The following is a 5,362-nucleotide window of genomic DNA, read 5'->3' on the forward strand; positions in this document are numbered from 1 at the left end:
CCAAAACACAGTGAAGTACACGTCCCGGACTGCGCAGCTAGCCTCCCCTGCTCCAAACTTCACCAGCTCCTAAACAGAAAGAAGGCAAACACACACACAGGTTACAAATAACAATTAAACTATAAATACAAAAAAAAGAGAAACCCAAAAATGTTTACAAACTCGATGGTATATGGACTATAGCACTCAAGTCTCCTCGCAACCCTAACTGCAACAGGAGCAGATACCAGTGCCTAAAGACAGTAAATTAACAAAACCAAAAATGAAAAACACACAATTAGTATCACAATGCAATACACAAAACAAAAGAAAAAAAAGGAATAAGTCGGTCGGTAGTAATACTACCAAAAAAAATAAATCACAACTGACACAACTTCAATAATAAACAAAAGTTAAAGAACACTATTACAAGAAAATAAATCTAATAAAGCAATCCAATACAAACAAACGAAAGCAAAACTACCCTTGAAAACAAATCAAAATAAAGATTCAGAACAGCCTAATAGGCTCAAAGCTTGTAGCTCTCAGCCAAACGGCCCACAAGACAGCAAAACAGAAGGCGAAGCAGCATTAATGTTCACAAACAAACAGCAACGCATATCCATATTAAGCAAAACAGCAACGGTGTCTCATGTAGCGATGCCACTAAGAATGGAGCATAAAATTCGTAATATTCTTCACTCCAAACCTAATACCAGAAAAAAAAGCAAACATTAAACTACAGCTATTAACCGAAAAAAAGAAAAGGCAAAATGCATACTTACGTTGGGTCAAACAACCACCAAACGTGACGCTGTATGGTTACTCACAACAAATGTTGCAGCTCAATCTACCGCCCGGCATTCCTACCCTTCTTACGCTGCTGTTAGTATAAATGATACAATAAATATCGCAGCCGAAACAGTGATTACTAGACTCAATGTGAATACACATACCTGAAGGCGAACACCGACACGAGCTTGCCACCCGCCTATACCGCCACGCAGTTATAATTAACCTATAAATAGTACATATTAGCTTTTAAACTAGTCACCCAGTTACACTGTAGCAGCATCTCATCATACCTGGATACGAGCAGGAACGGAAACGGAAAGTGCCACGCCAGGAAAGGGAGGAGCAAGAATCAGTCAGGCACGTCCACACCCGTCAAAGTAAAAGCCCTTAAATAGACCGTTCCCCTTATCAATCTACTAACCACACCCCCCTCCGGCCAATAGACCAAGCTCTCATTTTATCCTGCCACACTTGGAAAAGAAATCCAAGAGAAAGAAAAATAACCCTGTTTCTAGAGTGCAATGTAAATGCAGTGAAATGCATAAAAAGAAACAGAGCAGCTTTACTCTAGTGTACAAATGTGAAAGACAGAAATTAGTAAGTTAAGGAAGCAATAATAGTATGTCTCTGGATGGACCAAAGTTAAGAGAAACTATGTTTAGTGAAAAATGAAGAATAGAATTCAACACTAAACTAGAGTCTGAGTAAATGGCAGAGCAAGAAAAAGAGGCAGTGAGTGAACAACGAATATTTACCGGCAGTGGTCTGGTCGTCTGGCACCGTAAGTATACAATTCATCAATTAAATAATGAATTGGAAATAACCCCCAAAGAAGGGGAACAAATAATAGAATGTTTTGAGTGTTGATCAGACTTTTAGAAGGGGAAGAAAGCCCAGTCAATAGAGAAAAGTCTTCTAACACACAAAACAACTTCAGAGTTGAAGCTTTAGATCCAGAAGCAAGTGCTGGAATGTGAGGAAACGAATGATTAACGACTAAGGGAGATTCCAGAGCACTCCATTTTCTGTTGTATGATACAAAATAACGGGAACTGAAACAAAATGGACGAGCAGAGGGAAATATAGCAGAATAGTGTGAAAATGGAAAAAGGTCTGCTTAAGCAAACTAAACTTTGTAGTAACAATGATAACTAGCTATACTTATAGTAGTAATTTGTAGTTTGAGAAAAAGCGATAGGAATGCGACTGTAATAGATCAAGAGATACAGGGATAAGGTACCACTTATCCAGACTATGAAATTGACAACCTTAGTGATAAACAAAGATTTCACTTGAAAGTCAGAAAAAGAAGGATTTAACATAGAACATCATAAAATGTTACCCTTAGATGAATAACAACAAGAAAAGATAAATGAAAAACATTAGAGTGTAAAGAGCTGTTTGCAAACGAAAATATATACATTATATGAAAGTTTGAGAGCAAAGGTTAAGAAATCCATTTCCCGGTCTAGGAGGGTATGGCCAATCTATTAGGGAAGTTGAAATAGCTCTAGGACAAATTAAGCATTTTAAAAGAGAAAAGAACCTTTTGTCAAATCAGTATTATAATAGATAAATACTGGTAAGAGTGCCCTGACAATAGTTTTAAGGAATGAACCAAGAATAGATACAATTGGAAATTACATGTGATGTGGCATTTTAAAGTACTAGAAATATTAAATAAAAGATTTAAAAACCAAGCTTGCACGGTCAGAGTGTTACATTAGGTCAGCTGTATATGTGGGCAGGGCAGTGAAGAGGTGATGAGAGTTATAGTCACAGAGCAGGAATAAGGGCAAAAGTCAAAGACAGTTATTGGATAATATTCTCAGATGGAGATGGAGTTAAAAGTCAAGGAGTAAAAATTTAAACAATGTTAAAACAACCACTGTTGTGGAGAAATCTGATAACGAAGAATAACACGATGACTGAACAGATGATAATACAGTTTAGACTGTTTGATTTGCTGCAAGAAGTAGCAATGAGTGAGTATGGAAAGATAATTCCAATTAAAATTAAGGGTCCAATAAAATGATCCACAGTAGGAAATTATCGAGCTAGAGTACAGTATGATACCAAGAAGTTAGGGAAGGAATATCCAATACCTATAGTTTGAATAAGAGTTGAGAACGATAAACAAATAAATACATGGGTTATTCCTGAAGAGATTCCAGAATCTTATAGGAAAGAAGATGAGCCAAATATGGCTTCTAAACTGATAAGAAGTTTCAGAGGTGATTTGGACATAACAAAGGATTAGTTCATCTGAAACTATTTTGGATGGTGAGATATTGTTATGATATAAAAGAAACTGGAATTTTGTGATGGGCAAACAAAAGATAGCAACAGAAATAATATGAATCAGGGAATTAGTAGGTTGCTATCCAAGACCATTAACACTGATAAGGCGATATATGCAGATGCTAGCCCACATTTCATATATTTCATAGTGGCTAAAAAAAACATTATTTTAAAGAAAGTAGTAACCCAGAGAAAACTAAAGGTACAGAAGGGGAATTGAAGAGAGTAAGGTCTCTAAAAATAAAAAAATACAAATACAAAGTACAAAGGAACTTTTTATTTCTTGGAGGAATGTCAAAAAGTACCTATAGAAATTTGAAGTGGATCATGAGTAATTTTCATGTGATATTAATCACAATAATTGGACTGTTGGTTTTAATCATTTTGGAGAAAACTGATAAGAATGATTTGTTTCAGAATCTGTAGGATAATGAAAAAGTGTAAAAAGGGTGTAAAATAACCCCGACACTAATTTACATTCAACTATTCATGCACCTGATAAAGTGGGTGTTGTCAAACCTAGATCCTATAAGACCTCATATGTCTAGTAACATAAAGACAGAACACTTCAAGACTTAAGGACACACCAAGACTTAATTTGCCAACACGAAGAGAATATATGGCACATAGCAGAATGATGACTGCAGAGTCTGTCTTAGAAGGACTTGATCATTTCGACCAAATGGTAATTATATATTTATTCTGTCTAAGAAAGAATAATGTTGTTCATTGGCAACAGCTAAACATAAGAATAAAAGAAATAAGTAAAAGTATGTATAGCGATACTTTGAATTGTAATATATTTTATAGGAGTTTAAAAGAACTGCAAGGTCAACTGTTGTCACGAAATCCGAACTACTGTATTGCTGTTAGAGAAGATGAATGCATGTGTTATCATCAGATGTTATTTATTCAGAAAACTAGATTTTTTATGGGAGATCTGTGTAAAAATTGCTTTAAAAGATGTAAAGTAATAGCCTGGTTTAATGATGATGATGGAACAATGGAAAACTGTGTAAGATCACACAAGTTGATCACATTCCTGAGTACAGATGTATTTAAACAATGCAAGAGTAAACTGAAGTTGCTCCACCCAGAGGCCAGATACTGGTACAATGACTTAAGTGCTCACAAAAGTTGGCTAAATGATGACTTGCTTTTAGTGCATGAGTTGCATGGCAAGTACACCAATGATGTTAACAAAGTAGTGAAATTTGATGAAGTGTTTATTTCATAGATGAAAACATTGAGGGAGTTGCTGGAGATGAAAGAACAGCCACCCTAGACACAAACGTCTCGACAGAGCTTCAAAATGACGTAGACGGCCACTGGGACGGTATTTATACCTAGATCCAGAATTCCATTGGTTAACATTTGTAAAACATGTCTGATTAATGGAAGGAGCCGCACGTTTATTTGTGAAGACTCTAAGGGACAATTGATTGGAACATGTTATCATGAAATTACTGATGGGAAATTGATGAGACAAAAATTTGGGCAATATTAAAACAAAACATCAAAATTTGGCCAACTGGTGATATTGTGAGTGGGAAAAAAAAAAAATTATAGAAAGTAAAATTATATGGCCTAAGAACAAATGACCCTGGGTGGATCAATATATGAACATATTCCAAATGAACGTTGTTACGGAGTCAAGACAAGTGTATACTAGACTAAGCAAATGTGTCAAGAATAAGAAATGTTACATGCCATACATGGGTTTCAAGATGCAGAACAAACTTGCAAGACTGGGGTGTTAATGAAATATGCAATTTTCCTGTTGCAAGTATGTCCTTTTCTTCTATATAACACTTGTATTGTGTTAGCTTTATTAAGAAAGACACCCCACATTTGTATTGTATACGTTTTATTGAGAGTTGTTTATTAAGAAAGACACCACACATTTGTATTGTATACATTTTATTGAGAGTTGTTTATTAAGAAAGACACCACACATTTGTATTGTATACGTTTTATTGAGAGTTGTTTATTAAGAAAGACACCACACATTTGTATTGTATACGTTTTATTGAAAGTAGTTTATTAAGTAAAACACCATACTTGTTGTTTTAAAGCATTTATTAAGAAAAGGTTTATAACATGTACTAGCAAGAACATAGATAGGAAACAAACATGTATTAGAAAGAGCTTTGCTAAAAAGAATGACCAAGAGGAATTCAAATGTTACCGTCGAGTGTTCTGTAGTAGACAGGCGTAGAGTGAAGCAGAGGAGAAGAATCCGGAGAAGAAAGAATGCGAAGATGCAGAGAGGTTATATAGGTACTTT

The 5,362-nt window shown here is 35.2% G+C and overlaps 1 long non-coding RNA gene across 1 annotated transcript; it reads right to left on the reverse strand.

Annotated features, from left to right (window-relative positions):
- Positions 1–408: 408 nt before the first annotated feature.
- On the reverse strand, positions 409–1,063 carry LOC141342199 (uncharacterized). Its single transcript, XR_012356676.1, has 3 exons — positions 936–1,063; positions 765–862; positions 409–688 (listed from the first exon to the last, which is right to left on the reverse strand). It is a non-coding gene; the product is annotated as an uncharacterized lncRNA (long non-coding RNA).
- Positions 1,064–5,362: the final 4,299 nt, after the last annotated feature.

The sequence above is a fragment of the Garra rufa genome, chromosome 9 (genome assembly GCF_049309525.1).
Source record: "Garra rufa chromosome 9, GarRuf1.0, whole genome shotgun sequence".
Lineage (NCBI taxonomy): Eukaryota > Metazoa > Chordata > Actinopteri > Cypriniformes > Cyprinidae > Garra > Garra rufa.